General features: G+C 38.5%; 1 protein-coding gene across 1 annotated transcript in view; it reads left to right on the top strand.

The window, feature by feature from the left end:
* The window catches only part of LOC120050848 (receptor tyrosine-protein kinase erbB-4-like), a 175,957-nt gene that overhangs the window by 125,128 nt on the left and 37,432 nt on the right, over nt 1–13,397 (top strand). The window lies entirely within an intron of this gene.

The following is a 13,397-nucleotide window of genomic DNA, read 5'->3' as shown; positions in this document are numbered from 1 at the left end:
TGGTGTATACCTACTGTTATAGAGTCTTATATTACAGTAATATACTCTACTTATATATACTCTACTGTTGTATACTCTACAGTTATATCCTCTAATGTTATATACTCTACTGTTATATACTCTACTGTTATATACTATACTGTTATATACTCTACTGTTATAGACTCCACTGTTATATACTCTAATGTTATATACTCTACGGTTATATACTCTACTGTTATATACTCTACTGTTATATACTCTACTGTTATATACTCCACTGTTATATACTCTACTGTTATATACTCTACTGTTATATACTCTACTGGTATATACTCTACTGTTATATATTCTTCTGTTATACACTCTACTGGTATATACTCTACTGGTATATACTCTACTGTTATATACTCTACTGTTATATACTCTACTGTTATATACTCTACTGTTATATACTCTACTGTTATATACTCTACTGTTATATAGTCTTATATTACAGTTATACTCTACTGTTATATACTCTACTGTTATATACTCTGTTGTTATATACTCTACTGGTATATACTCTACTGTTATATACTCTACTGTTATATACTCTACTGTTATATAGTCTTATATTACAGCTATTTACTCTATTGTTATATAGTCAACTGTATATCTCTATACTGTTATATACTCTACTGTTATAGACTCTACAGTTATATACTCTATCGGTTATATACTCTACTGTTATATATTCTACTGTTAATACTCTACTGTTATATACTCTACTGTTATATAGTCTTATATTACAGTTATATACTCTACTGTTATATACTCTACTGTTATATAGTCTACTGTTATCACTCTACTGTTATATACTCTACTGTTATAATACTCTACTGTTATATACTCTACTGTTATATACTCTACTGGTATATACTCTACTGTTATACAGTCTTATATTACAGTTATATACTCTACTGTTTATTACTCTGCTGTTATATACTCTACTGGTATATACTCTACTGTTATATACTCTACTGTTATATACTCTACTGTTATATAGTATACTGTTATACACTCTACTGTTTTATACTCTACTGTATTATATATCTACTGGTATATACTCTACTGGTATACTCTACTGTTATACAGTCTTATATTACAGTATATACTCTACTGTTATATACTCTGCTGTTATATATCTTTATATACTCTACTGTTAAATACTCTACTGTTATATACTCTACTGTTATATACTCTACTGTTTATATACTCTACTGGTATATACTCTACTGTTATACACTCTACTGTTATATACTCTACTGTTTATATACTCACTGTTATATAGTTTACTGTTATACACTCTACTGTTATATACTCTACTGTTATATACTCTACTGGTATATACTCTACTGGTATATACTCTACTGTTATACATCTTATATTACAGTTATTACTCTACTGTTATATACTCTGTTATACTACTTGTATACTCTACTGTTAAATACTCTACTGGTATATACTCTACTGTTATATACTCTACTGTTATATAGTCTTATATTACAGTTATATACTCTACTGTTATATACTCTATATACTCCAGTGTTATATACTCTACTGTTATATACTCTACTGGTGTATACTCTACTGTTATATAGTCTTATATTACAGTAAATACTCTACTATATATACTCTACTGTTGTATACTCTACATTATATCCTCTAATGTTATATACTCTACTGTTATATACTCTACTGTTATATACTCTACTGTTATTATACTCTACTGTTATAGCCTCCACTGTTATATACTCTAATGTTATGTACTCTACTGTTATATTCTTTCTTACTGTTATATGATTCTTATATTACAGTTATATACTCTACTGTTATATACTCTACTGTTATAATATTCTTCTGTTATAGACTCCACTGTATATACTCTAATGTTATATACTCTACGGTTATATACTCTACTGTTATATCTCTACTGTTATATACTCTACTGTTATATACTCTACTGTTATATACTCTACTGTTATATACTCTACTGTTATATACTCTACTGGTATATACTCTACTGTTATATATTCTTCTGTTATACACTCTACTGGTATATACTCTACTGGTATATACTCTACTGTTATATACTCTACTGTTATATACTCTACTGTTATATACTCTACTGTTATATACTCTACTGGTATATACTCTACTGTTATATAGTCTTATATTACAGTTTTATACTCTACTGTTATATACTCTACTGTTATATACTCTATATACTCTACTGTTGTATACTCTACTGTTATATACTCTACTGTTATATACCCTACTGTTATATAGTCTTATATACAGCTATTACTCTATTGTTATAAGTCAACTGTTATATACTCTACTGTTATATACTCTACTGTTATATACTCTACTGTTATACACTCTACTGTTATATACTCTACTGTTATATACTCTACTGTTATATACTCTACTGGTATATACTCTACTGTTATATAGTCTTATATTACAGTTATATACTCTACTGTTATATACTCTACTGTTATATAGTCTACTGTTATACACTCTACTGTTATATACTCTACTGTTATATACTCTACTGTTATATACTCTACTGTTATATACTCTACTGGTATATACTCTACTGTTATACAGTCTTATATTACAGTTATATACTCTACTGTTATATATACTCTGCTGTTATATACTCTACTGGTATATACTCTACTGTTATATACTCTACTGTTATATACTCTACTGTTATATAGTATACTGTTATACACTCTACTGTTATATACTCTACTGTTATATACTCTACTGGTATATACTCTACTGGTATATACTCTACTGTTATACAGTCTTATATTACAGTTATATACTCTACTGTTATATACTCTGCTGTTATATACTTGATATACTCTACTGTTAAATACTCTACTGTTATATACTCTACTGTTATATACTCTACTGTTATATACTCTACTGGTATATACTCTACTGTTATACACTCTACTGTTATATACTCTACTGTTATATACTCTACTGTTATATAGTTTACTGTTATACACTCTACTGTTATATACTCTACTGTTATATACTCTACTGGTATATACTCTACTGGTATATACTCTACTGTTATACAGTCTTATATTACAGTTATATACTCTACTGTTATATACTCTGCTGTTATATACTTGATATACTCTACTGTTAAATACTCTACTGGTATATACTCTACTGTTATATACTCTACTGTTATATAGTCTTATATTACAGTTATATACTCTACTGTTATATACTCTATATACTCCAGTGTTATATACTCTACTGTTATATACTCTACTGGTGTATACTCTACTGTTATATAGTCTTATATTACAGTAATATACTCTACTTATATATACTCTACTGTTGTATACTCTACAGTTATATCCTCTAATGTTATATACTCTACTGTTATATACTCTACTGTTATATACTCTACTGTTATATACTCTACTGTTATAGACTCCACTGTTATATACTCTAATGTTATGTACTCTACTGTTATATTCTCTACTGTTATATAGTCTTATATTACAGTTATATACTCTACTGTTATATACTCTACTGTTATATACTCTTCTGTTATACACTCTACTGGTATATACTCTACTGGTATATACTCTACTGGTATATACTCTACTGTTATATAATCTACTGTTATATACTCTACTGGTATACACTCTACTGGTATATACTCTTCTGTTATATAGTCTTATATTACAGTTTTATACTCTACTGTTATATACTCTACTGTTATATACTCTATATACTCTACTGTTGTATACTCTACTGTTATATACTCTACTGTTATATACTCTACTGTTATATACCCTACTGTTATATAGTCTTATATTACAGCTATTTACTCTATTGTTATATAGTCAACTGTTATATACTCTACTGTTATATACTCTACTGTTATAGACTCTACAGTTATATACTCTACTGTTATATACTCTACTGTTATATATTCTACTGTTATATACTCTACTGTTATATACTCTACTGTTATATAGTCTTATATTACAGTTATATACTCTACTGTTATATACTCTACTGTTATATAGTCTACTGTTATACACTCTACTGTTATATACTCTACTGTTTTATACTCTACTGTTATATACTCTACTGTTATATACTCTACTGGTATATACTCTACTGTTATACAGTCTTATATTACAGTTATATACTCTACTGTTATATACTCTGCTGTTATATACTCTACTGGTATATACTCTACTGTTATATACTCTACTGTTATATACTCTACTGTTATATAGTTTACTGTTATACACTCTACTGTTATATACTCTACTGTTATATACTCTACTGGTATATACTCTACTGGTATATCTCTACTGTTATACAGTCTTATATTACAGTTATATACTCTACTGTTATATACTCTGCTGTTATATACTTGATATACTCTACTGTTATATACTCTACTGTTATATACTCTACTGTTATATACTCTACTGTTATATACTCTACTGGTATATACTCTACTGTTATACACTCTACTGTTATATACTCTACTGTTATATACTCTACTGGTATATACTCTACTGGTATATACTCTACTGTTATATACTCTACTGTTATATAGTCTTATATTACAGTTATATACTCTACTGTTATATACTCTATATACTCCAGTGTTGTATACTCTACTGTTATATACTCTACTCTTATATACTCTACTGTTATATACTCTGCTGGTATATACTCTACTGTTATGTAGTCTTATATTACAGTTATATACTCTACTGTTATATACTCTATATACTCTACTGTTGTATACTCTACTGTTATATACTCTACTGTTATATAGTCTTATATTACAGTTATATCCTCTACAGTTATATACTCTACTGTTATATACTCTACTGTTATATAGTCTTATATTACAGCTAATATACTCTACTGTTATATACTCTACTGTTATATACTCTACTGTTATAGACTCTACTGTTATAGACTCTACTGTTATAGACTCTAATGTTATATACTCTACTGTTATGTATTCTACTGTTATATACTCTACTGTTATATACTCTACTGTTATAGACTCTACTGTTATAGACTCTAATGTTATATACTATACTTTTATGTATTCTACTGTTATATACTCTACTGTTATATACTCTACTGTTATATAGTCTTATATTACAGTAAAATACTCTACTGTTATATACTCTACTGTTATATACTCTACTGTTATATACTCTACTGTTATATACTCTACTGGTGTATACTCTACTGTTATATAGTCTTATATTACAGTAATATACTCTACTTATATATACTCTACTGTTGTATACTCTACAGTTATATCCTCTTCTGTTATACACTCTACTGTTATATACTCTACTGTTATATACTCTACTGTTATATACTCTACTGTTATATACTCTACTGTTATATACTCTACTGTTATATACTCTACTGTTATAGACTCCACTGTTATATACTCTACTGTTATATACTCTACTGTTATATACTCTACTGTTATATACTCTACTGGTATATACTCTACTGTTATAGACTCCACTGTTATATACTCTACTGTTATATACTCTACTGTTATATACTCAACTGTTGTAGAAACATCTCAAGGATGATCAATGGAAACAGGATGTACCTGAGGTCCATGTAGAGTCTCATAGCAAAGGGTCTGAATACTTATGTAAATAATGTATTTCTGTTTTTTTTGTTTTTTATACATTTGCAAAAATGTCTAAAAAAACATTTTTTTCGCTTTGTTATTATGGGTTATTGAGAGTAGATTGATGAGGAATGATTTTATTTAAACAATTTTAGAATAACGCTGTAACGTAACAAAATGTGGGAAAAGTCAAGGGGTTTGAATAAGACTTTTGGAATGCCCTGTATATAACAGTAAGATACACTACATGATCAAAAGTATGTGGACACCTGCTCGTCCAACATCTCATTCCAAAATCATGGACATTAATATGGAGTTGGACCCCCCTTTGCTGCTATAACAGCCTCCACTCTTCAGGGAAGTCATTAATATGGAGTTGGTCCCCCCCTTTGCTGCTATAACAGCCTCCACTCTTCAGGGAAGTCATTAATATGGAGTTGGTCCCCCCTTTGCTGCTATAACAGCCTCCACTCTTCAGGGATGTCATTAATATGGAGTTGGTCCCCCCTTTGCTGCTATAACAGCCTCCACTCTTCTGGGAAGTCATTAATATGGAGTTGGTCCCCCCTTTGCTGCTATAACAGCCTCCACTCTTCAGGGAAGTCATTAATATGGAGTTGGTCCCCCCTTTGCTGCTATAACAGCCTCCACTCTTCAGGGATGTCATTAATATGGAGTTGGTCCCCCCCTTTGCTGCTATAACAGCCTCCACTCTTCAGGGAAGTCATTAATATGGAGTTGGACCCCCCTTTGCTGCTATAACAGCCTCCACTCTTCAGGGATGTCATTAATATGGAGTTGGTCCCCCCCTTTGCTGCTATAACAGCCTCCACTCTTCTGGGAAGACATTAATATGGAGTTGGTCCCCCCCTTTGCTGCTATAACAGCCTCCACTCTTCTGGGAAGTCATTAATATGGAGTTGGTCCCCCCTTTGCTGCTATAACAGCCTCCACTCTTCAGGGATGTCATTAATATGGAGTTGGTCCCCCCTTTGCTGCTATAACAGCCTCCACTCTTCAGGGAAGTCATTAATATGGAGTTGGACCCCCCTTTGCTGCTATAACAGCCTCCACTCTTCAGGGAAGTCATTAATATGGAGTTGGTCCCCCCTTTGCTGCTATAACAGCCTCCACTCTTCAGGGAAGTCATTAATATGGAGTTGGTCCCCCCTTTGCTGCTATAACAGCCTCCACTCTTCAGGGAAGTCATTAATATGGAGTTGGACCCCCCTTTGCTGCTATAACAGCCTCCACTCTTCAGGGAAGTCATTAATATGGAGTTGGACCCCCCTTTGCTGCTATAACAGCCTCCACTCTTCAGGGATGTCATTAATATGGAGTTGGTCCCCCCCTTTGCTGCTATAACAGCCTCCACTCTTCTGGGAAGACATTAATATGGAGTTGGTCCCCCCCTTTGCTGCTATAACAGCCTCCACTCTTCAGGGAAGACATTAATATGGAGTTGGTCCCCCTTTGCTGCTATAACAGCCTCCACTCTTCTGGGAAGTCATTAATATGGAGTTGGTCCCCCCTTTGCTGCTATAACAGCCTCCACTCTTCTGGGAAGTCATTAATATGGAGTTGGTCCCCCCTTTGCTGCTATAACAGCCTCCACTCTTCAGGGAAGGCTTTCCACTAGATGTTGGAACATTGCTGCAGGTACTTGCTTCCATTCAGTCACAAGCATTAGTGAGGTCAGACACTGATGTTGGGCGATTAGGCCAACTGTTGCCACACAATTGGAAGCACAGAATCGTCTAGAATTTCATTGTACGCTGAAGATTTCCCTTCACTGGAACTAAGGGGCCCGAACCATGAAAAACAGCCCCAGACCATTATTCCTCCTCATCCAAACATTATGGTTGGCACTATGTATTCGGGCAGGCAGCGTTCTCCTGGCGTCCCCAAAACCCAGATTGGTCCGTCGGACTGCCAGATGGTGAAGCGTGATTCATCACTCCGGAGAACGCATTTTTGCTCCAGAGTCCAATCGCTGTGAGCTTAATTCCCCTACAGCCTGGCATTGCACATGGTTGTCACGACTTCCGCCGAAGTCGGGTCCTCTCCTTGTTCGGGCGGCGCTCGGCGCTCGACGCTCGGCGCTCGGCGTTGCCGGTCTTCTAGCCGTCATCGATCCACTTTTCATTTTCCATGTGTTTTGTCTTGTTTTTCCTCATACTGGTTTCAATTCCCTCAATCACTTGTTGTGTATTTAACCCTCTGTTCCCCCCATGTCTTTGTGTGGGATTGTTTATTGTAAGTGCTTGTACACGTGTTGATTGGTGCGCGACGGGTTTTTGTACCCATATCTTGTTATTTTTATGCCGTTGGTTTTGCGATTAAACTGCTCTGGCTATTACCAAGTTCCGCTCTCCTGCGTCTGACTTCCCTGCCACCGGTTATGCACCCCTTACACTTACAGAATGTCACAGCAGCCTTGGTCGTACCTGTCGGTGGATTTTTCGTCACTCCGGTTCTATTTTGTGGGTTTTTCTTCTGAACTGGGGCCATGATTAAGAGGGACGGCCGGGGGCATTCGTATTGAGGTGAAATTCTTGGACCGGCGTCGTCGCGCTGCTGGAGCCGCACGTCAAGGGGGGGGGTACTGTCACGACTTCCGCCGAAGTCGGGTCCTTTCCTTGTTCGGGCGGCGCTCGGCGCTCGGCGTCGCCGGTCTTCTAGCCATCATCGATTCACTTTTCATTACCAAGTTCCGCTCTCCTGCGTCTGACTTCCCTGCCACCGGTTACGCACCCCTTTCAATGGTGGTCTTAGGCTTGTGTGTGGCTGCTCGGCCATGGAAACCCATTTCATGAAGCTCCCGACAAACAGTTCTTATGCTGACATTGGTTACAAAAGACAAACAATTTACACTCGCTATACGCTTCAGCACTCGCCGGTCCCGTTCTCTGAGTTTGTGTCCTACCACGTTGTTGAGCGTAGACGTTTCCACTTCACAATTACGCCACTCACACCCTCTCCTCTCCTCTCCTCTCCTCTCCTCTCCTCTCCTCTCCTCTCCTCTCCTCTCTATATCTTATCCACATATTTTTCAGCCTGTTAAAATGCAGTGCAAGCATGTGTTTAGCAGCTCTCTGAATTTGCATATTCATGATACCCACATAAATTATAAAGCAAGCCAAGCAACACTGAGGATGTTTCCTACGAAATGAGCCAGAGATGGGAGATAACAGTCTCTGTCCTCTCTCATATTTAACACTGTGTCACGGCCGTTAAAAGAAGAGGACCAAGGTGCAGCGTACATTTTATTTCATTTTGAAAAATGACGCTGAACTAAACAATAAACACCTCAAAAACAAACCGTGAAGCTAAAGGCTAAGTGCCCTAAACAAAGTCAACTTCCCACAAACACAGCTGGGAAAAAGGGCTACCTAAGTATGGTTCTCAATCAGAGACAACGATAGACAGTTGTCCCTGATTGAGAACCCTACCCGGCCTAAACATAGAACTACAAAACATAGAACATAGAATAACCACCCCAACTCACACCCTGACCAAACCAAAATAGAGACGTAAAAAGGATCTCTAAGGTCAGGGCGTGACACACTGAGGAAGTGGTTTCCTGTAAAATGAGCCAGAGATGTGAAATAACAGTCTCTGTCCAAGAAAACCAAAGTTATGTTGGTCTGAGGAAAAGGCCAACACAGCATGGGACACAATTAAGTATTGGGGGGAGGGTGGGGGGGAGGGGGTACAAATTGAGGAAGTGGCAGAAACCAAACTACCATGAGTTCAGCTAGTCAACTGCTTATCGTCTCAAATAAATATTAAAACAGCCTGATCAGATCAGCTAAATATTTACCAGGAAACATTCTTAAGCAAATAACACAAGTATTGTAATTGAGAGTCAGGTGAACTACTGTTCTGTGGTCTGGGGGAAATGAATCATCGTGTTGAATCTCTGTCTGTTTGGGTCTTTCTACCTGCTGTCAGTCTCTCTCTGTCTGTCTGGGTCTCTCTACCTGCTGTCAGTCTCTCTCTCTCTGTCTGGGTCTCTCTACCTGCTGTCAGTCTCTCTCTCTCTGTCTGGGTCTCTCTACCTGCTGTCAGTCTGTCTGTCTGTTTGGGTCTTTCTACCTGCTGTCAGTCTGTCTGTCTGTCTGGGTCTCTCTACCTGCTGTCAGTCTCTCTCTGTCTGTCTGGGTCTCTCTACCTGCTGTCAGTCTCTCTGTCTGTTTGGGTCTCTCTACCTGCTGTCAGTCTCTCTGTCTGTCTGGGTCTCTCTACCTGCTGTCAGTCTCTCTCTCTGTCTGGGTCTCTCTACCTGCTGTCAGTCTCTCTGTCTGTCTGTCTGGGTCTCTACCTGCTGTCAGTCTCTCTCTGTCTGTCTGGGGGTCTCCACCTCCTGTCAGTCTCTCTGTCTGTTTGGATCTCTCTACCTGCTGTCAGTCTCTCTCTCTGTCTGAGTCTCTACCTGCTGTCCTTCTCTCATTCCACTGTGTCCTTCACCTCTATCTCTCCGTCATCTCTCTCTGTTCTGTGGTCTGGGGGAAATGAATCATCGTGTTGAATTAGGAGGCTGCAGTTTGCACAAAGCAGCAAGGATTGTTTTAAGGTGGAAATTTGGTTCTTCTGTTTGTAGTCGTGAGTAAATGCTCTTGGTTGGTCATCTATCAACAAGATCATTGGAAGAAGAAAAACATGTTTATTTTATTTCACTCTGTACACAATTTAAAAAGGCCAAACTCTGTTCACAACATTATTCACTTGGTAAGAGACATTCAGTAAATACTAGGAATAGATTATCCACCATCTATGTGTTATCCAGACAGGAAAGAGAAACAGGCAAAATAACATTTAGATTCAGAGCAATAAAAGAAATTGAATAATTTAACTGAGCGAAACAGAAACCTTTCAATATATACATTTAAACAATACTTTATTAAAACCATTTAAATATATAATAGATAGGAAAGTTGCGCTGGACTATGGTAGAGGAATATTCAATATACACTGCTCAAAAAAATAAAGGGAACACTTAAACAACACAATGTAACTCCAAGTCAATCACACTTCTGTGAAATCAAACTGTCCACTTAGGAAGCAACACTGATTGACAATAAATTGCACATGCTGTTGTGCAAATGGAATAGACAACAGGTGGAAATTATAGGCAATTAGCAAGACACCCCCAATAAAGGAGTGGTTCTGCAGGTGATGACCACAGACCACTTCTCAGTTCCTATGCTTCCTGGCTGATGTTTAGGTCACTTTTGAATGCTGGCGGTGCTTTCACTCTAGTGGTAGCATGAGACGGAGTCTACAACCCACACAAGTGGCTCAGATAGTGCAGCTCATCCAGGATGGCACATCAATGCGAGCTGTGGCAAGAAGGTTTGCTGTGTCTGTCAGCGTAGTGTCCAGAGCATGGAGGCGCTACCAGGAGACAGGCCAGTACATCAGGAGACGTGGAGGAGGCCGTAGGAGGGCAACAACCCAGCAGCAGGACCGCTACCTCCGCCTTTGTGCAAGGAGGAGCAGGTGGAGCACTGCCAGAGCCCTGCAAAATGACCTCCAGCAGGCCACAAATGTGCATGTGTCTGCTCAAACAGAAACAGACTCCATGAGGTTGGTATGAGGGCCCGACGTCCACAGGTGGGGGTTGTGCTTACAGCCCAATACCGTGCAGGATGTTTGGCATTTGCCAGAGAACGCCAAGATTGGCAAATTCGCCACTCTTCACAGATGAAAGCAGGTTCACACTGAGCACATGAGCACATGTGACAGACGTGACAGAGTCTGGAGACGCCGTGGAGAACGTTCTGCTGCCTGCAACATCCTCCAGCATGACCCGTTTGGCGGTGGGTCAGTCATGGTGTGGGGTGGCATTTCTTTGGGGGGCCGCACAGCCCTCCATGTGCTCGCCAGAGGTAGCCTGACTGCCATTAGGTACCGAGATGAGATCCTCAGACCCCTTGTGAGACCATATGCTGGTGCGGTTGGCCCTGGGTTCCTCCTAATGCAAGACAATGCTAGACCTCATGTAGCTGGAGTGTGTCAGCAGTTCCTGCAAGAGGAAGGCATTGATGCTATGGACTGGCCCGCCCGTTCCCCAGACCTGAATCCAATTGAGCACATCTGGGACATCATGTCTCGCTCCATCCACCAACGCCACACCACAGACTGTCCAGGAGTTGGCGGATGCTTTAGTCCAGGTCTGGGAGGAGATCCCTCAGGAGACCATCCGCCACCTCATCAGGAGCATGCCCAGGCGTTGTAGGGAGGTCATACAGGCACGTGGAGGCCACACACACTACTGAGCCTCATTTTGACTTGGTTTAAGGACATTACATCAAAGTTGGATCAGCCTGTAGTGTGGTTTTCCACTTTAATTTTGAGTGTGACTCCAAATCCAGACCTCCATGGGTTGATAAATTTGATTTCAATTGATAATTTTTGTGTGATTTTGTTGTCAGCACATTCAACTATGTAAAGAAAAAAGTATTTAATAAGAATATTTCATTCATTCAGATCTAGGAGGTGTTATTTTAGTGTTCCCTTTATTTTTTTGAGCAGTGTATATTTTTAGACAAAGTATTTATATGTTAGTGTATTATGTCTGTTTGGAACAGTGTAACGGCTGTCTAATTCCTCCTCCTCAGATGAGGAGAAGGAGTAAGGGTCAGACCAAAACGCAGAGTGGTTAGTGCTCATATTGATTTAATCAAAACGAAACTGAACACTTACAAATCCCCCAAAAAAACAACAAACGTGACAAAACCGAAAACAGACCCGTGTGGCACGAACACTGACACGAGATACAAACACCCACAAACACACACGTGAATCCAGGCTGCCTAAGTATGATTCTCAATCAGGGACAACGATTGACAGCTGCCTCTGATTGAGAATCATACCAGGCCGAACACAAAATCCCAACATAGAAAATCACACATAGACAAACCCACCCCAACTCACGCCCTGACCAACTAAATAAATACAAGACAAAAGAAAACAGGTCAGGAACGTGACAAACAGTGTGTTATATGTGAAAATGTATTCATATTATACATTGTATTTTTATGTTTAAGGACTCTTGGAAGATTTGTCTAAATGAGGACTAAAAGAGATCCAATTTAAAAAAAATCTCCTCTCATAATAAACCCCCAGTCCCTCTCCTCTAATATTAAACCCCCAGTCCCTCTCCTCTCACATTCAACCCCCAGTCCCTCCCCTCTCATAATAAACCCCCAGTCCCTCTCCTCTCTCATATTCAACCCCCAGTCCCTCTCCTCTCATAATAAACCCCCAGTCCCTCTCCTCTCTCATAATAAACCCCCAGTCCCTCTCCTCTCTAATATTAAACCCCCAGTCCCTCTCCTCTCATATTAAACCCCCAGTCCCTCTCCTCTCTCATATTAAACCCCAGTCCCTCTCTCCTCTCTCATATTAAACCCCCAGTCCCTCTCTCCTCTCATAATAAACCCCCAGTCCCTCTCCTCTCTCATATTAAACCCCCAGTCCCTCTCCTCTCATAATAACCCCCCAGTCCCTCTCCTCTCTAATATTAAACCCCCAGTCCCTCTCCTCTCTCATAATAAACCCCCAGTCCCTCTCCTCTCTCATATTAACCCCCAGTCCCTCTCCTCTCATATTCAACCACCAGTCCCTCTCCTCTCATATTCAACCCCCAGTCCCTCTCCTCTCATATTCAACCCCAGTCTCTCTCCTCTCATATTAA

The sequence above is a fragment of the Salvelinus namaycush genome, chromosome 7 (genome assembly GCF_016432855.1).
Source record: "Salvelinus namaycush isolate Seneca chromosome 7, SaNama_1.0, whole genome shotgun sequence".
Taxonomy (NCBI): Eukaryota; Metazoa; Chordata; class Actinopteri; order Salmoniformes; family Salmonidae; genus Salvelinus; species Salvelinus namaycush.
Note: the sequence above shows the minus strand (reverse complement) of the source record. Positions and strands in the feature narration are given on the sequence as shown.